Raw genomic sequence first — 22383 nt, 5'->3', positions numbered from 1 at the left:
GGAATACTAGTACCCGAGCACTTTCAAAGAAAAAAAAAGCAAGATAATTTGCAAAATAGGAAAATAGTTTTGTCATCAATATGTACATGTATGTAAGTCATCAAGTTACATAACATACGTATAACATTTTGCAAGCTCTGAGAGAGAGAGAGAGAGAGAGAGAGAGAGAGAGAGAGAGAGAGAGAGAGAGAGACGGCCTTAGACAGTCGTAGAAACTTGAGTTTTTACCTTGAAAACAATTGCAGAATTCTGTATTTTAGCTTATATTATTACACTTTATGTCTAAAAAAAAAAGAGTCTAGCACTTGTAAACTACAATTATGCTAAATAAGAGCTCCATACATGTTGGTAGTATGCCATCAATTTTAAACAAACTGCATGTAAGTATATGTATTGTATAATGGAGAATTATGGAATTTAGAATGCGTTTTCGAAAATATCGCCGATAATTTCAAAAATCATGTTCATAATTTCTTTCTAGAGGTGGAAAAAAGAAGCACACAAAGCCAACCTTTCAAATGTAATTAAACCTTGATACCAGTAATGGTACACCATGGTAATGCCGAGTGCGATTCGGAAATAAAACGATACCTCGCATATAGCAAAAAGATAAAAATCACATTGTTGTCTTAAAAAGAAAGGGATAACTTTACTGTCATTCAAATTGAAACCAAGCGGAAAACAAAACTGGCGTATATCGGAGAGTGATCTTGCATCATACCCGTGACAAGCTGCCTCAGAACTGAAATCAAACGAACCTTTTGTTTCTCTCTGAATCTGTTTTCTCGAATTTCAGCCAAAGCCACCAAGCGATTAATACTTCACACTGAATAGATATTTTGATAGTTGTCTCCTCTCGGTGTTTTAATTGCCCTGAATAGTTGAAATTTTTCACTCTTTGAAATAAACAACTCAAAAAAAATTTTGTCAACTAGGGATTCGCGTCCTATAGGTAGATCTTTTTTTAATTTTCGAAGGTAAAAAGAAATCATGAAATGTTAAAACACTCATGACTTTAGAAGACAAACTATAGGTTTATGAATGATATTTTATTCGTCCGTGAATTCATAAGTGATTATCGTTGTCTCGGATTAAATTTATCTTTCTGGTAGCAGCGCGAATTGAACTTGTCTGTAAAATTTGGAATGTACTTCAGTCTTGATATATGAATACGTTGGTGATATTGATAGATTAACAGATAAATTAATTGGAGCGATAAAGCTGTTAGCACTCTGGATTTGGCAACCGATTGCTCTGTTAATAAGATAAAATGGCTCCTCAATAAATTGAATTATTAAGCGTGTAGACTACAGGGGCCTTGATTAAGCAAAGATTGAAGGACTCAATCAGACAATATCAGCGCCATCATGCTTTGATATTGTTCGATATAAAACAGGACTTGTTTGGGGGTTTTATCTCGACTTCCAATAGAGTCTTATCTTTTTAATCCTGTGGCGTATTTCATAGTGTCAAGTATATATTGTATTGGATAAGAAGATCTATCTTATGATATTTTGTTTATCAGAAACGTGTTGAAATTCGGTACAATTCTAATACAAAGTGATACTGATCAGTTCTTTGGAATTAAATTGTAGCTTGAATAAATGACTGATCTGAAATTGGGTGTTGATCGTCTGGTATCACTTTAGATCAATTTAACCATTACTTAAAACAAACATGCAAAAATAAGTATGATCATGCTCTTCTCCAAAAGGCGCTTGGTAAACTTTGGAATTTAATACAAGACAAAGGGGTTATTCTTTTATGGCGAAGCATATTTTATAATCTTTTTGTTATAATATTGAAAGTCAATATTAATAAATTAACATTACTTGCTTACAATGAAAGTTTTTGAGAGATTGTCATTAAATTTTTTTGGTCGTAAAGAATTTGTCTTATGTCTCTCATGATGTTGCAACACAAAAGTATAATGAGGTTCATGTCTTTTTTTTTTACATGCATTACCTGCTTTTTCTACTTTTAGTACATGAGCTATTCCAACAACCCGTTTTAGTTAGTTACTTATGATAAAAGTTTGAAATGTAGCCAAAAGTCTCTTATTATTATTGCTTAGATTACAAGAAATGTAAAACTAATATTCAAAGTTTAAATCATTAATAGCTTATATAGCTGTTGTTATTTTTTTGTGTATGCCTTGTGAATATTAAATGTATATTAGATATTGACAAAGTCATCTGAACTGGCTAACCGGATAAACGTTATTAAGTTGTTATTGTATATATAATTACTCTTTTTTACAATTAGCCATGATCGTGTCATTATATAAATTTCAACAAGCATCATTATTTTTAAACTGCATAAATTGGGTACGGTATCAACCATCAGGTGCCTTGTAAAATGTCGTAAGCAAAATAATGGTTGTATCCTAAAGAATTAGGTGCAATTCGATTTTTACTTTTAATTTAAACCATTTTACATGATGACTCACAATGATACTTGTTTTAATACGTTTGCATTTTTGCTAATGTAGATACTTTTAGTTGCTTATGATTTTTTTATTTTTCTCTGTAATCGTCATAATTAACACAAAAATATTATATTAATATGCTTATGTAAGAAAAACTACACCTGATTTGTACAATTTAAGTAATTTTTGTAACGATGAAATGAAAATTAAGAAAAGCACAAGAATATTCAGGTTGAACGATTGAGTTTTCAGCATTTGTATTTGCTTGAACAATGCAGTGCATTTTTATGTGGATTGTGTGGGAATGAACCCCCCTCTCTCTCTCTCTCTCTCTCTCTCTCTCTCTCTCTCTCTCTCTCTCTCTCTCTCTCTCATTTTCAAGATAGAATGTATTAACCATGTATTGACGATTAATTTGCTACATAAGATGGAACAGCTTTATACCCAATGTACAAAAGTATCGACCCATCTCGAAATAATCAACGCATTGTAACAACAGAAGAGAAACATCTTTTAATTAGTAGTGTAACCATTATTTATTATATTCATTTGAGGTAATGTTGTTTCTTAAAGAATCAAACTAAATGATGGTTTAAAAGGAGTTTTAAAAATTCAAGGAATTGCATATTCATACATGGGCAAACATTCGGACTGGTTTGATCAAGATTCGGTTATGTCAGTAGTTTTATGAACACAATCGGATTTGTTGAAAGATAAGAAAACAATACAAAAGGTTGATCTTTAAAATTAAATCAATGGAAAGGTATACTTTGAGACAAATGAATATGGATATAGTGTCAATGTTCATGTACAATATTCATTAGAAATAAATTTATTCCAGGATCATCTTAAAATTATGATTGGGTTGAAAGGTCAAACAATACTTGTTCATTTTATCTTTACCTTATACTTTATTATCGGAACTTCCTATGACAGACAGACATGGTTATCAGAATTTCAAGAATTTGTTCGTTCATCGCATTTTGGGTGAGGAAGAAACTAAAATTGATTTGATACACCAACTATAAACCTGTTAGATATTCAATCCTATCGTTTAATCTTGTAAGACGTTTCTGTAAGGTGTGAATGTTTTCATCGCGTGTTCAGCACTCAAGATATTTTTTCTATTATCTCGCGAGATCTCCTCACGTTGATCACGTGGCGACGAACAGTCACGGCGTCTGCCGAAATTTAAAAGCAAGTAGTGACCTTCTGTATATCATTTTTGAATGTAAAACACGGTATCATTATATCTTTGAAGAGGGTTTACCGAATCAATTTACTTGATCAAATTTGTTCATGTTAGTGTCATCAATATAGATCAACAGAATGATATTTAGGCACTGATAAATTTTAGAAATGAACTTAAATTAAGAAAAAGAAAGCCATTGAAAAATTCTACTTTCCTCCAAATTCCATTGTAAAATCAGTTCGTTTTCATGATTTACGATTAAAAGATAGTTTGGTGGAGGTGTTTTAAATTTTACAGAAAAGTATAGTTGGATGAACTTATTTATCTAAGACGAATGCATTAAATACAAATCTGTTCTTGGTTGTCGTATGAATCGAATTGATTTTTGAGTGAAATTATATCCAAATAACCCAAAACCATCATATCATTATCTCTTTTTTAGAAAGTAAACGCACACAAGGCAAATCGAGCTTAGGAAGTTGTATTATGCAGTCGAAAACATAACCCTTAACTATTCAAGTACAACGCCTCCGTTTCAAATCTTATATGTCAATATGTAAATTAAATAGAATTGTTACAAAACTTATAGCAGTTTTCATAAAAGTTGTTTTATGTTGAAACTAAATGGAACTCAATTCTAATATCTGTTTGAGACTGGAATGATAACAAAATTTGGTATTTATGGTGTTGCAAAACTAGCACAAGTACATGTAACACAGAAGGAACTGTATAATGAGGAAGGTGAAGTTTTATGGTTTGATGACGAACACTATCTGATAATTGTTTTTATGTAAATAAGATCAAATTAGATTTTTCATTTGATAAATCTTTTAAACGAACACATGAAGTTATTATTCTAGACACACACCTTAAAGTATTAACTTTTACAGGAAGAAAAGGGAGCTCTATGATTGAATGATGATCATAATTTGATGATGACTAATATCCAAACACATGTAAATAAGACCAAAGTATATATGTTATTTAACCCCATACAGTCATTTCCGCCGAATTTCAGTGCTGCAGATTATGGTATGACCTTTGAAGCATCTTGATATGGTATACATACCGTTTGTTGAAACTGTAATTCTCGGGACAATAGTGAAGCCCCAGGAATAGCCTAAATTGTTATACCCCTGTAAAACAGTTACTATATAACTCGTATATAATACGAAAAAAAGTCAAGCATTTTTGACTGTTGGACTAGAACTATTGGATTGGAACTGTTAAAATCGACTGTTACAAAAGACTGTTGACCGGTGACGTCACATTCTGCGAAAACGTGTTATTGATTAGAAGGGGTATAACAAAACAGTTGTTGACTGGGGTCGAGGGCAACAGTTGATCTGTCGGACCGGCTTGCAAACTTGCCCGCGGCCTTAGTCCTTGGGCAACAGTTTACGAGCCGGTCCGACAGATCAACTGTTGCCTTAGGCCTTGGGCAACAGTTTACGAGCCGGTCCGACAGATCAACTGTTGCCCTCGACCCCAGTCAACAACTGTATACTATTTTGTATATTAAGATTGAATTGGAAAATCTTTGACAGTAATGCTCTGATGAACTGCTGTAACAGATTGAAGATTCTCCAATCCGTGAATCGGACCAATTTTAGGACCAAAGGAAACACAAAATAAATTGAGAATGATCTGAAACCTACCCTAGCTGCTGCATTATAGTATTTTACAATGCAATCATTTTGAGAAAGTACATTTGTATATAGATTAAGATCTGTTCAAACTGTGATTTTGCTCCAATAATTTGTGGTAAACCTTAAAAGGTACACAATTTCCAAGTAAATTTTATTTTAATAAACTGAAAAAGAGAAAATTGTGATGTATAGAATTTTGGGGGTTTAAACTCTAAACATAAAGCTTTCTCAATGTTAAGATTTCTCTTTTTGCTGTATGAGTCAAAACTTTGCATTGCGACAATGGGAATCCAGAGTTAAATATAAAAATTAAATAAAGAAGGCGAATACAATCTAAAAAACTGATTCTTATACATAAGCAATGAAAGTCTCTTGTTAAAGATGTTTTAATTACCAAATCAAATACCACATTATGTTAAGAGATCAGGATTATAAAAAGAAGAAATGTTTGAAACACTGAACGAGAAACACAATTTTAATTTCAGAATTCAAAAGCATTTTGCACTGAATTCTTGTCACTGTTTAAAAATTGTTGTTGCGATGGCAAGCAATAAGTGTAAATCCATTAATTAATCTTTTCAAAATCTTCTATAAGGCTAGTATAATGCATACCCGCCTAAGATGTTCCTTATCTCGCAATGAATCTGCTGACGGAGTTGTCAGAAGAATGAAACAGGTTCATTTCGCGGATGGCAATAACTATTGAGGATAATCAAAATATCCTTGGTGATTTGATGTTTTATATTATCTATAAGACGCGATAACTTCACCGACCCCATTTACAATGGCGGGAACTGAAGCGTGCTTGTAAGGAGAGACACTTTTATGAGTCTTTTGTTTTCGACGTCTGTGTGTTGGTATCACGTGACTCGTCATCTCAATGCCTTGTGCCCCTTCTATTGTTTCTTCTCATTCTGTGCCATTCAGTACCTATCAAAACACAAACAGAGTCTTTTTATTCCTCGCAAGATGTTTCTGATGAAGAAATGTATCAATTACATTAATAAACCCCGGGCATCTTACATAGGTATATTGTTATAACAATTGCCCATTACATACCAAGTAACATTTCAGATGCCCCTGCAAAGAGTGATGTTAAAAGAGCACCTGATTTCAGTCGAGATATAATATTATCTATTTAGGTCGTTTCCTTCAGAATGTATATTTCTTTTCTGATATTATAATGTATTCAATAATTCTGCTTCATCACATTTGGGCTTGATTAAACAGCCAAACCACATCCCAAGGAATGTAAAGATATTATTGTTTGAAGGAATTAGTCCAGAAATTCTATCTCTCATGGAGAAAATACCATACTAGGACAACGTTGTTTCTGTAACTTATTTTGACAACTATTAAGTTGAATTTACTTTAAGCATTCGTTGTTTCGATTAAGGACAAGGTTGAGGATCTAATGTACTCCTTTCTGAAGAAAATTCTACCATTTACCTTTTACAGATAAATTATTTCCAATGATAAATTTTCTCGATTTTAATTCAAAATAAAATTCAAGAGCGTAGCTTTCCAAACTGTGGCATTTGAAATTTAATTTTTGCATAATTCATATTTGTTTTAAATTTCATTTAATATTCCTTTGCAGTACGTAGGACGACTTATCAATTAAATTGATTACTTATTAAATTGCAAAATTTTCATTTTGATGTTTGCACTTTATTTCCAATGAAAATCTTTTAAGAAATGTCACTTTTTCGAAATGTTTGTCAATGTCTTGCACATTATTCAAACTGGTTCTTTAAGGAGGCAGAATTATCAACAAATTACCCATCAGATCTATTGGAAAAACTTTAAAATATGGTATCTTTTTTTCAGAAACAATATAATAAAGAACAAAGAAAATATCGAAATATTTCGACTTTAAAATTTTAACATTTTCCATATTTTTATACAGAGCTCATCATTTTAGGAAATTAATAGAGTTTAGAAATGTCCACGATTATCTGGCCAATGATTTGACTGTTACTGCAAGGTATTTTGATACCTTAATGATTTTTTTTAAGTTAAAGCGTTTCTATTGTGATTTTGGTTTAGTAGTTTGAAACTTTTACTGTATGATTGCAAACCTAATGCAATTCATGTTCTTAAGATCGTCGTAATCATTTTTAGACTCTGTTGATCTTCTCTAAAAGAAGGGACATGTACCCCAAATTTAAAATAAAATAATATATGGATTTTTTCTATACTAAATTATACTTTATAGCTTAACAAATCATATCTTAAAATTTTAGGTAGATCTGGCGGTTAATTTGTTGGCCATCAAGCCTTCTTCTCATTCTGTAAATGTACGTAGTATCAAAATATTAATATCTACACGAAAAGAAGAGAGTAGCCTACCTTGATTAACAATCATTTCCCCAGTCATTCCCCCATCTGAAATTTTCTTATGATGCAAAGAACCTTGGACTAAAGCTTTTAAGCAACCCTTGAGAAATTGTTTAGAAACAAACCTTTTAACTCTATTTTCTGATTGTTTACACAATTTTGTTCATCTTTCTTCTCCTGGTCCTTTTTTAAAGATTTAAACTGAAAGATGCTAATTGTGTGAATTGTTGATTCTTTCTTACAAAGCATCTTTTTATTTATTCAATAACCATTCAATACTTTGTTTTTCGTTGAAAAAAAAATAAAACAGAAAAAAAACTTAAAACGGATGCACAAAAACCTACGGATCTTTTCAACAAAAACACTATGCGAGTGTCCCCTATTGCATTCAAATCTTCTGTTATAATAAAAGATGTGTTTACCCTGAGTTTTTGTATTTTTGTGGTTTTATTTATTGAATAAGAAACAAATTTTCCATTCCAATAAAAGGATTTTTAAAAAATTGTCCTTATTCAGAGAAAAATAAATAATTTTAGTATATAAATGAAAAAAGCGTCAATAAAAGCATTTTAGATTAATGGTAAAATAATGTAGGCGTCTGTTTACCTGAAAATATCAATACTTTCATAGTTGGAACTATAATTTCTACAGAACAATAATAGGAAGATTACATCACTGCATCACTTTTAGATGATGAATTTTGACCATTAATTAATTTATTAATGGTCAAAATTAATTTTGACCATTAATCTAATCATAAATGTATTGACCATTGTCTTCATTTAATAATGAAGATATTTTCTATCACATAAATGGGGGAAATTGCACTACAAGTACTACTAGTAGTAATTAAAATCAAGCTACACATTAATGTCACAAAAACCAAATGAATGCTTTATAAAATAATTGTCCATATACTGAAGAAAGAAAATGTTACAATACTGTAACAAAACGATGATGCTAATGTATGATTAGATTTACTAGTTCAAATAATGATATCATTGAAGTTTATTTTGAGTAAAATAGAAAGTTAAAATTTTAATTTACTCATGGTATACGAATAGTTATTTCAATCAGCGTCTTCTCAATTTTTTTTCCCAGGTACGATATTGAGATCATTTTTTTACATTGACCAGACTTTTAATTCTGTTTACATTTGAACTGCACCATAATGCTTTAATTTATCTACTTCATACATATACAAATAGACAGGAGTATTAATTTTGCACATTTACAATTAACACTTCTGTGTTCATAATTGTATGGATTGGTTCCAGTACTAGTAATCAATACAATTTCTTAAAGAAAAGCAGCGAAAAAGCACATAAAATATAGCATCAGGTTTAAACAAATTGCAGTAAGTGACCCCTCGCGTATTTGTTAAATATCTTTGAAGGAAAGAAACATCTTCTTGATTACTTAGGAAAGCTAATTCCAGGAAAACTGACTATATAGTACGTTTGTATGAAAAGGTTATTTATGCAATCATTCTTCTTTGGTAGAAAAGAGAGTATAATATTCATGCTACATAATTTCTAGACGGGCCGAAGGTTGGATTACTGTGTCATTTTTTGTATGGAAAAGATGGCAGGGGAAAATGCTTTTCTACGACATCTGAACTCTTTGAGAGAAATGACGGTGCCAATGCACCTGTTATTGACTTGGGCGGCAAGCAAGAATAATGATAAACATCACGTCGATATCAACAGTATAAAGAATTAATCTAAAAGTTGATAGTTTTATATTTAAACGAGAAGTCATAATTAAAACGAAATTACACAGTGCTTGTTGCATATTAGTCGATGAATGTGTTTTTGAAAAAAAATATTTAAATATCGTACATGTATATCCAACACCCAATATAGGTTGGTAACTTAATCAGGTCGCAAATTGCATGAAGAATATTTACAGTTGTTAACCTTTCCGAATTAAAATGATTATTTATAACATATCTTTTTCGGTCTACATTTGCGAGACATATCAAGACTAAAGTATTCACACACATTAGTTTAGAAGACCCCTTATCTGACACCCGGCAAGACTTATTTCTAAAATAAGAATTCAATGTTTTAAAAGAGGAGAAAATATTATATATTTATGAGGTTTTTCTATCATTTTAAATGCATACATGTATTTTTCCTATCGATCAACAACTTGAGTAGTAAATAAAAGAATTGCCGAAAAAATAAACAGACATTTGGCCATAGTTTCCAATTTTAAGCATAAGTTCAACCGTAATAATGACTTGGGAGGGTACTTTTAATACGAACGTCAACAATTGCTGGGTGTCTTTCACACGGTTCTGTTACCCGAACCTTTGTGAAATTGACACTCTAGATATCCAATGATTCCGTGATTGTCAACCATCAAATAATATAAACTATTGCCAAACGCTGTGAATTTTTGGTCACATTTATCTATCAAACCAATGGGGGGTATATCAAGACTTATTTAATGGGAGGGTAATTTTAAAAGATCAAGACCCGCTTCATTCTTAAAATTGTTTCGCAGAGTCATTATGTTTGATATTTTATATCAATCACTTTATCTTTTCATCATAATTTTATATAGTTTAAATTCTTCAAGAGTGCATCTGAAAAGAAATAAGAAATATAATTCTACTTAATGAAAGCAATTGAATTGACATGCAAGATTTGATGGGACTTTGAATATTTAAACTTTTTATAAATGACAGTTTGAAGGAAATGTTTCTGAACGATGCTCCTGAATCGTTTCTTAAAGACTTCTAGTTTAAAGTGACACAAGTCCAATTTTCTGTCAATTTGGCATTTGGTTGACTTTTGTATGTATAGAATATGATGCAACAATTGAGCAGTTTATGTTAATAAAGAGTGCAATTTTAGTTGAAATATGCAGCTGTAGAAAATTGTTACTATAAACTATGCGTTTCATCTTTGGTCATATTTACATTATAAATACTCCGAATGTACATCATGGATTGCATCATCTTCATCATCATTATCAGCATCATTTCAGCATAATAAAAGCTTAATTGTTCTTTAAATATTTATTTCTCATTCGTGATTTAAGATGCGTCAGTCAGTAAAAAACGCGCGATGAAAAACTTGTTAAAGAATAACTCCTCTTACGTTTTTAACAAATCTTTAATATTTTGTCATAAAAGGTTGATATTGCAAAGCCAAGACCCTTCTGCGGCATTTCAACCCTTCAATACTTCTGAAAATGTTATGCAACAATATATAGAACTTAGTATACATTCATTTCTCATTTTTTATCACTAGACATTTATTTATCATCGGACATTGGCTGAAGATTTTTTTGGTTCAAAAACTGGTTTGAAACGGACTTCAGCTTGAATACGTTCTGCATACGAAATTAATCTCTCTCTCTCTCTCTCTCTCTCTCTCTCTCTCTCTCTCTCTCTTAAAATACCAATCTCAACGGAACGAGGTTGATCCCTTGGCGTAGATTTAGATAATTAATCAACACGTGCTTTTACCCTCCATTTCTCTCTAAATATTACGAATTCATGAGAACAACAGTCGAACAATGTAGAACAAAACCGTAGTCAAAATTGTCTGATTCCAATAAGTGAATATTTGATTGGGATCTCATAACTAATGAGCACAGGTAGAACAAATTTTATAGTTCTTAATTAAGAACCACACCATTTTTATATCGAACCGATAATTTGCCAATATTTTGCTTTATTGGTATTTGTGAGTTTATATCAATATTTAAAGATGTATCGATGTAGGGAGCATATGATAAGTCAAGCATGCTGCCTAAAAACCATCTTAAATCCTGTGTAATTACTCTTTTGACTCCCTTGACAATTCAAACCATTGTCATCATCTCTTGTATTTAAGCATATGATTTTCATATTTGATGACAGGAATATAGTTTAGGTGTTAAGAACAAAACTCATGTCCAAATTTGTAAAGAGATCGATATTGGCTATAAGTGTACAGCATAAGATCACTTTAAATATTAATGCAGTTTTCTTTCATAGATTTTAGTTATCTGGTGATTGAAGTACACTTCACTCATTACTTTTTTTTACCTTCATTGAACTCATAGCCTTATTTTTGTTTGTCCCTAGAGAAATGCATGTCGAATTTGAATTATTAAGCAAAAACATGAATATTATTTATATATCGATAGGAATTGGGCAACGATGAACAATATACACATTGCACTGATAAACTTGAACCCAGTCTACTAGTTAATTAAGCCGGAATTTTTAATTCCCTTTGAAGGAAAGATTTCTATTCTAAATTTGAATTACTGAAAAGACAAGATTAAGCACCACGGGGACAAAGCTATAATGTCTGCTGCCAATTGTCTTGGTATTAATTGATAGGTGTGTTTTGTTTATTAGTTTTAAAGTTCCCCTACTGTGAACAATTTCTTGATTCCTTTGTATCAATTAAAGAATAGATAAAAAGGAAAATGATTGAAATTTAATGTACCTTTCATTGTTTTAATGATCTGTCCTTGTTCATTATTCAAATTTGATCATCTCTAAATAGTTATCGTTCCAAAGGCTTTGTTTTCTTTGTTGATAATCTTGTAATTTGAAGTTGTTTTCTGTATATAAAAGCCATTTGGCAGATCAGATAGGGATTTGGGTATTGTTCCCCAAGTCTTTATTTGACGAGATATGCGCGTCAATTAACATTATTTGAGCCAAGAATTTTAATTGTTCTCTTGTGAATAAGACAAAATAAGATACAATTGATTGCTATCCCTTTCTGTTAGAACTAATCCTGACCATTCATGGTACCTGTGTGTTCTAGAACACGATTTCAAATTAAGAAAGGTGTACTTAGAGTACCCAGTTACAAGACTAGATTTCTTGATGTATTCTGAAGGATTTTGAATTCAATATTACGAAACGGGCCACCAATGCACCATCTTCTCAAATATGTTTAGACTAAATGAAAGTAAGCCAAAAAAGTTAAATCATATAGATCTAAAATCATATATCACGTATTGCTCAAACATTTAAAAGGGTTGCTTTGTTAATAATACATTCTTGTACATGAACTTTTGAACATTTGTGCAATGATTTTTATGAGGTATATTTGATATTGAATTCAAAACTTGATGCAGATTTTTTTACATTGCAAAATACACATATACTGCATATGCATATAAAGATCTCTAATATTTTCATTTTAGATATAGGGATGGTGGTAAATGTAAATGGGGTAAATATATATATCGAACTTCGATTAAGAAACTAAAGTTTAAAGCTTTGGTAAACACCCATGCAAAATCATTCAGTTTAAGAAATATTTTATTCAAAAATATTTATATTTATATAAGTGGATATGGATTGAACAGCAGGCAAATATAGCCTATATTAGTTTTCTCGATCTGAGATCAAGATAAGCATATTTATAATACTAATAGTGTATACTTTTCAAAATTTTACATGTGCATTTCACTAACTTATAAAGAATGTAGTAATAAAGGATTTAGTTAAATAACAAGATAATGATAGAATGAAAAGAGAAAAAAGATCTAAATAGAGAGTTTCTCTGAGAATGATAACATTGACAATGAAAGAAAAAATGAAATGAATCTTCAGAGGAATACCAACATCTTAAAAATTTTGATTCAACTAAATTATGATTATGCAAATCTGCATCAAGGTCACTTGAAAAATTTCTTAACTGGCGATTGAGTATAGTTAAATTTCTTTGTCCATGGTTGTATAATTTAGATTTTGTTTATTCTACGAGATAATCGTATTGCAAGCCTTGCTTAAATTTGACTACACTTGTTGCAGATTCAACAATGTTTGGCAAAGTGTTCCATAATTGAACTGTTGACTGTAAAAAATAAACTATTAATGTGGTTTCATTTATATTCAAGGGTATCAATTTTCATGGATAAAGTGAAAATCACAGTTTCAAGGATATGTAAATTCGTGGCCAATGACCCCATCAATTCAAAATGTTCATAGAAATTGCATTTCAATGAACATTTAATTTCATGGATCAACTTAAAACCGAAATCCACGAAAATTGGTATTCAACGAATATTGATGAAACCACGGTATAATATGAAACAGTTCTGGTAATCGGAATGTGAAACAAGTTATTATTACGTAATGAATAATTGTGTGATACTGGGAGACACTGTTCAACTACATATTTTGATATTTTGAGTGTATAATTATTAAATATTGTATACATGAGCGTAACTGTGTGTGTTTTTTCTTATAGCACTTAATGTTTCCCACCCTAATTGTCTCTATAAGTTTTGTCTTGAGGAAGTGCACATTAGTCTTGTAAAATTGCCTCTATTTGTACACTGTCTAATAGGTTGCTCTGTTCCTGTGTGCAATTATCCCATACTACATCACTATATTCTAAAATTGGTCGAATAAAGGAAATGTAAATTTTAATTAAAGACTCCTTGTTTGATTTATATTTAATAGTATGAAGAATAGTTAAACGTTGACATGGCATTGCTTTATCAAAAATGTTTGAAATGTGTTAAGACCAACAAGCATTTGATTGGAGAATAATTCCAAGATGACAGTGATTTTGCTTACAATCTATATAATTTATAGATAAATATAGAAAAATAATTCATTATATAACCTAATTAAATGATGCAGTATGTTAACACACTTAAATATTTCGATTTATTTGAAGAATAATCAAATGTATAACAAACTCCCGCTAACCAACATAAAAATGATAGATAGTGCAACCGAATTTATATGTAGTAACACTGGTCTAGTCTCTCCCACCAATGCATTCTTTAAAATATACACAAAATAAAATTACAAAAGATTTTCACAATGTTGTCATATATATATCTTTAATATTTTGCATGAAATATTCTAATAGCATTGTTAATTGTAGTTATTTCTGAACTCATATTAACTTAACATAGATGTTGTTGAAACTTAAATTAACATTGTTACGATTGCTTTCTTTTTATATAGTTACCTTTTTTGTAGTATTCATGTCATGTGATATTTGTTAACCATTGTTTCATTAAGGAGCTTGTATTGAATGCTTTCACCGGGTTATCCTTGACATGTATGAGACGATCAATAGAACAATTTACGTTTGATCGATTCAATTTAAATTCTAACGTTTATTCATGTTGTGATAATCATTATTTTATATATTTTAATCAATAACAGATCAGTATTTAGTGTGCCATTATTTAACTTATGACAATGTCTTATTTGTCAATGTCTGTGCAAAACGATCTTGCTTTACATTTTTTTAAAATTATAGATGCTAAAGAAACTAGAAATCAATTTCAAAATAATGTTTTTAGTATGATTATGCCTCTGTCACACTTTATATTACTATAATATATGCGTTTATACTTCGAGACAAGATAAACAGTCTATTATTCGCTGTTTATATTCTACTTGGATAGGCGAGATGTATTGTATAATTCACTGTACACGATTAATGTATCTATCAATTGACATATTACCCCCGGTATTAATAAAAACTAAGGTACAACTGGACTTGGGGTTTTTTAAATCGCTTGATTCTGCACACCTCAACAAAGGCGTCTATTGGAAGAAAGGGGCGGCGCAAAGGAATTGATTTTCTGGATATGGTAATAAATCCCCCGGTCGATGTTTCAATTGGAGACGAAAGAAATAGGCAGAACGCACGGCTAATGCGTCAAGTACACAAGGCGACTTTGTTCGTTTTTACACACTTGATAATCTTGAGCATGGCTGCATTAAACTCCACCACTCTTCTTTTCCCACCGAACAATTGAGACTTCAAATATACCTTTTTGATTTAATTCAATGCATTTTAGCACCATGGGCTTCGTTCATAAAACAAACTTTAACGTATGTCAACTCATTGAAACATATGTAATGTGGTAGCAAATTATAAAGTTTTATTGACATAGATAGATTACTGTTCTTTTTAATCAAAAGGTGGATCTATAAACATTATACAACGTTATATCATTTAAAGAATTAATAATATATTATTAAAACAAAGCCTCATTTTAGAGTCCCCTTTGAATATATATATTGAGGTGGAATAACACATCATCACAAAATGGAATTTAAAAGGAATTTATGGACTGACACATGTAACTTACCCAAGTGGATGAAGTGTCGGACTTGTGATCCGTACATCCCGGGTTCGAATCCTGCAGGGGCTTTTGTTGTTACTTACTGGAATAATTGTTTTAGATATTCATTTTTTATCCCCTAACTGCAAATTTTTCGCTTATTTGAAATTTGTACAGTTTATTTATCCTTATATCTTTCATTTTCAAAATATTTCCTGTTAATTTGAGTGACTTTTTCCAGATGTGTTATTCCACCTTTAAGTATATTGAAAATGAAATTAAAACTCAAACGGTTGCAAAACACATTTGTTTCGCATTTTAAATAATCAAATTGGTCACAAACTAAGGTAAACACGAAAACATTCAGCAATCTATCTTCGTTAACAAGGCTTGATTTTACAAAGTTATAACATTCATAACTAATTATTGTGCGTGGTGTAACATGTCTTATAGGGAAAAAACGAAGGACACTCCAGCAGATTAAAATAATTTCACTCCAATCACCTCTGTCTTTATTATCAGATAAGAAGAATATTTAAATATGAGTCACTCTTTGATCAAATTTCAGTTTGGTTTCGAAAATTTAAGATAATATTTTTTAAAACGTTACAATATTAATTGTCATAATTGTTATGCATATTGATTAAATATTATTTATAATCAAATATTCTTTTTTATTATTATCTTTGTTTTAAAATAGTTATTGTGTTTTGTAAGATCAGTAAATAGCTTCGTACACTATTTTAGTCTTTGACCTTGTAATATTTTATGTTTTTGTGGTTTGATAAATAGATATGCAATTGTTATAGAATGCATTTTCAAGATATTTATCATGCCTTCCAAAAGACCATATGTATGTAGACAGTAGAAATTACCTCACTTAAAGACTGGGTGTAAAATCTTTAATTGACATAACGGTGCACATAGCACAATATGAAAATATTTAAGTATGCTTTATATTTCAATTTAAAAACCACACAAGCATTGTCATAACGAGAGAAAGCTGTCAACTTTACGACAAGTGAATTGTCATGAGATACAATTCACTCTAACATGTGAGCTACTTGACTCATGCAGAAAAATCTTCTATTCCTTTAGTCTATGGTCATTATTAAGATAAGAGATCAATCAAAAAAGCAATGTGTTAGGTCTTCGTTTGAACAGTGAATTACTGATTTGAACTTTGATATCACTGTAATATGTATCTATACCCAGGCATTTCCACAGAGATCTCATAGGGCTAGGAAAGAGAACGGATGGATATCGGATGGCATAAGAACTTGTATTTGACAAAGTGAGTGTTAGTAAGAAGCCAAAGGTCACTGAGATTTGAAATCTTGGGGCCAAGAGGAGTGATATTGTTTAATAACACCGCATGATTCTGTAATGAATCTTATTCCCGATTTGGGGGTGAATCTGAATGGGTCGATTGTTGGTGTAATTACCGGTGATTATTCCATCCAGACATTTGTAAGAAAAAGTTATAAATTCAAAGGAATGGAATCATGATGGATCGGAATAATTACTATCTGTATACACTGCCTTGGTATTTTAACAATTTACAGTAGAAGTACAGGTGGATGACTCATACTAAGATTAAGATTCACGAAAGTTTGGGCTTTTTTCATGGTTTTTGAAAATAAGATGAACTCTGTGCTCTAATGTCAGTAATTATTTTTTTTTTCATAAATATTTTGTATTATTAATATTTAAAAAAAAATTGCTTTATACCTTGAAATCTGAGTACCCATTCAAGCAGTTACATAGTCCTCGATCTATATTTAGAAAACTTAATTTGTGTGACTCATTTTTTTTGATTTTTTTAAAGAATTTCAAATAGCTTCATGACTTTTACATAAAAACAGCACGAAATGTAAATGTTATCCTTATGTATAAAAATTATTAAAGAATACAATATTGTTTCAATTTTTAACGATAATTGACCCAGTTAATAATCTTACGTTTATTTATACAGATTATGTTTTTGTAACCACTATTTAAACTGTAATGAATCCCAATGTTCTGTTAACATTTAATGCTAAAATAGATAAGAACAGAAATCTCATATTATTGATTCTTTGCATATCTACAACAATATATGTACAATATAAAAACAGAACAAGAATAAACAAATGTGTTTAGTAATTGACTATAATACAGTGAAACTTATCTAAACCGAAACTTTCCTTGAAATTCAGCTTCCTCTCAATATCAGCTGATTTGTATTTTTTAGTTCCAACAGAAATATTAACCGATTAAAAGCTCCTTTCTACCCCCCTCCCTGAAGAATGATATGAGTATAAACTATGATAAAACTATAGTTATACTTATAATGATGTAGTAATTGCAAATATATCTGGGGTTTTTTTATATCCAGTCAGTAATAGGGAAGAATTAAATTCTGTATTTTCTTAAAATCAGATCACTTGTGCATGAAGTGTATACATATATATATATATATATATATATATATATATATATATATATATATATATATATATATATATATAAAAGAAACAGGAGGGTATCAAAAGGATATAAAAAAAACAGTCAGTTGAAAACACTATGAAGAGCACGTCTTTGACAATTTTCTTTATTATTTTCGACAATGCTTTTCATCTTACTTTATTTGATGTACCCATTAGCTCGTTAATCTAAAAAAAAAAAACAACAAAATACGAACTACATGCGATATTCAAAATTAATATAAATATTGTTATGGTTACATGTTGAATATAACAATGTTAAGAATTTCGTATATCTTAGCTTTAACTACCTCAGATTGGTTATGGATTTGATAAAATATGAATTTAAATGAAATGAAGTGAAATTAAATTTTTGTAGGTTTATGTCAAAAAGAAAGTTACAATTTTATGTTAGGTGACACAATATCAGTTTCAGAATAGTTTAACATTTATTTTTCCATTTATTGCCTTGTAAAAAATAAAAAAATGTAATTCTCTGAAACATTTTAAATAAGATTGGTTTAGTCATCAGATTAATGTAACAGTTCACAGAGGTCTGTATGATTTTCAATGTAACTTTTGTAAGTTCATAACTTCAGAGGTAAGATAATGGCTATTTCACGGTCCTTTTCCCATCCATTCCAAATCATTATCATAAATGATGATAAACTACGTATTGGACACTTTTGAATAATTGTTCCTTCTTAATTAACCAAATTATGGAAAATGGTGTTTCTGAAGCTATTGTAAAATGATGTTTGTTTGGTAATAAATATCACAGACATTTTTTTTTAGTAATGGGGTATAATAAAGCCTAAGAACACATCCAATTCTAAAACATTTATCTATAAACCTTTGAGCATTGGATTGTTTTTTTTACAATTTACATATAACTACACTTATTTTGTGTTTCTACCCGGTATTAGTGGAATAGTTAAGATAATAACTTTTTTATTTTCTATAAATATTTAAGTCTGAGCTCAAAAGAATTTCCTTCAAGAACGGTCTATGATTTCAACATGAATGTTATTCCATAGAGTATTATTCGCTCTGATATCTAATGGTGCGTTTCTTTTGAAGAAATATTGGTTTGTCATGCAAGAATTGTACAAAAATAAAACTGAAATAAATTACAAGGTTATTTTTTTCAAGAGAACCAAATAATTTATTTTTATTATTTCATGTTAAACTCTGTGGCTCCATAATTCTTATTTAATCCTCCCGAGTGAATTATTCTTCTTAAAAATTATAACTAAATACAAGCCAGGTCACTTTATTGCATTGGAATTAATATAATTCACAGACTAATATTTTTAAATAATATATGATTTAATATAATTGTATTCAAGCACAAAGAAACAATTTGATGTTTATACTAATTTTGGACACAAAATAAATTGTGTTATTATATTAGTTGATATGGTAAGATCATTACCAAGGTAATATTTTTAAAACAATACTTCATATTATATTCATTAAAAGCATAACATTCATGCGTAAACCAATATTTATAATGTATAGTATTCTCATTAGCTCTCTCTTAAAATCAGTGACACATAATTCTTAACTTAGAAGAAAAATTTCAATGACATCATTATAAAAAATGTCTGATCAAAGGTTGTTCATTTTTCATATATTTAATTTTTCATATTAGAATAAGAGTTTTGATGCATTATCTTTTAAATTGTTATGTGTTAGTCAAAGTTTCGACACCGGCTTTAGGATTTTTACAATATGCATCCTTTTACGAGTTATCAAAGTGCATTTAATGGGGAAATAAACTTTTGTACTCCAGATGTGATGTACTTTCAATCTCTCCTCGAAGTGACCCATACCAAATTAAGAAATCTTGTACTTCTTTATGGAAGGGAACATTGATTTTGAAGTTGTTCTGTTAGTAAAATGCAATGGAACATTACATAAAAAGATATTTATCTTGACAAAACATTACATATTTTAAATTAAGTCACATCATCTGTTCACTTTTATTTAGAAATAATATAATCTTACGTAATCGGGAGGAAATGATCGGAATAGGATACACTTTTTTCAATAAAAAATATTTATGATTTGTAAAAGTAATAAATTGAAAAGGTTTACTGCCACATTTAATATTTATTAGTAGACTTGTATTTATCTGTATATCCATTCTTAATTTAAATTGTTTAAAAAAAATAATTAATCTGGAAATCAGTGACACAAAATTAATTTATTTCACATTTCAAAAAATCATAATGAGCAGTCATAATATTGTTTTTGCATTTTATTTTATTTGATTGTCTTTGATGATCAAAGGTTATACAATATATTTTTATAAGAATACTTATGCTACTTAATGGAAGGTTGTGTATGGCCTTTTAAACTATTGTTGCAATGTAACTTATTAAATGACTTATTGTAAGATTGGGTACGACAGGCATTTATGAACACAATTTAACTGAATTTTGATTGAAGTTAGGAGCTTAAAATCTGTTTATAGCTTTGTAGAACTAGACATTTGGTAGGCTTTGTAGGTAAGGAGCAATTGCACACTTTCATACATTAAAGAGGCATGGTCACCTTTTTGGCCAAATTCTGTTTTTCTGTTTTTATTATTTACAATGCCTTAGGGATGCATTTCCAATTATTAAATGGAATTTTAGAGTCAGTGGTAAAGTTATAAGCAATATACAGGACTCACAATTATTTCATGTAAACAAGGATCGTGTCCTGTTTTTGTTTACATTAGTTCAATTTACTGGTAAAAGTTCTTTTTAAAGCTGATTTTCCATCTTTTATTCATTTTAAGCATATATAAATAGATCTTAACGTTTATCACACTTATTTCCGGTCTAAAACTGAAGTTTTCACCTCAACGTTCAAAATGTAAATAAAAGCTTTGTTTACGTAGCAAACAATTGTAATTAAGCTCTGTAACTTGCTTGAATTTCAACGAATGACACTCAAATTTTGGTTGGCTATTAAAAATGCTTTACTGAAGCATTGTAAACATTAAAATCAGAAATAATTTTGACCAAAATCGTGACCATGCAACTTTAATGATGATGACCTTATCTCGTATTTTAAATGTACTCACACAATTAGCAAGTATTTTAATTAAGATATCATTTATTCCATTGTGTATCTTCATACAATTTTCGAATAAAAAAGTGAAATGCAATGAAATTATGCCTTTCTTTTTTTGATGAACTGGAAACATCGCATTTTTTCTTATAAATGAATATAATTATATATAATATTGATTCATAAGTTTTAATTTGTGGACCAATCATGTATTATATTGATTCATAAGCTTTCATTCATCTGTGAACCAATTATATATCATAGTACCCTAGGGGATCATTGACCGAAAATTACACTATTTTCTAGAAATGAAGAAGATTCCAAAGGTAATATTATATATTTTTTTTACCTAAATCTATTTGAATTCAAATCGAATTGAAATGCTTTATGTGGTCTTTCAAATCCATAATAGCATTCTCGATTAATGATAATCAGTAGTTCATCTTGAGTCAAGATGTGTCCCCTTTTTTTGTTAAATATACCTCGAATCTTAGTTTATTTGGAATAAAAAAAATTCTTTCTTTTTGGCTCATAAAGCAGTCACTAATCATGCATTATTGAAATCCTCCTTTCTGTAGTATTGAAGCAATGCACATGTTTAATTTGATTTCTTTATTAAAAATCTTTCGTGCATTACATTGTCCTATTAATATTTGATAAAATGTCAATTACAAAAATAAGCAATTTTCAATCAGACGCAACACATTTTATACACCTTCACATACCACCTGCTTTATCTGGGAAAAGTGTTGAAGGATTTTGGCGGATGTATCTTAACACACGTGTGTGGGTCTTTCTCCAACACTTTATAGACTGCTGTCGTGATAAATAATAAATGGAAGATAAAAAAAAAATTGTATAATAATTCTGCAAGGGACATGATTCACATTAGTTAATGCTTTCATCGTTTGCTACGGTGCTAACATATCAATAAATATAATATAATGGACCAAAAAAAAGTTAGCAGACGTGTTATAAAGGTGTATTTTATATAATTAATGTTAGAAGATGTCTGGTTTATTGTCTCGGTTACTTTTTTGACTGAAATCCGGTTCGGAAAATACAAAGAATGATTATCATCAAAACAGTAACGGTACGAAACACGGAAATTCATATCAATAATGAATTTATTATCTTTAAAGTAAATTAATCTAAGATATCATTTATTCTGTAGCACACAAT

The sequence above is a fragment of the Crassostrea angulata genome, chromosome 3 (genome assembly GCF_025612915.1).
Source record: "Crassostrea angulata isolate pt1a10 chromosome 3, ASM2561291v2, whole genome shotgun sequence".
NCBI lineage: Eukaryota > Metazoa > Mollusca > Bivalvia > Ostreida > Ostreidae > Magallana > Magallana angulata.
The sequence above is the reverse complement of the archived record's forward strand: the minus strand, read 5'-3'. Positions refer to the sequence as shown.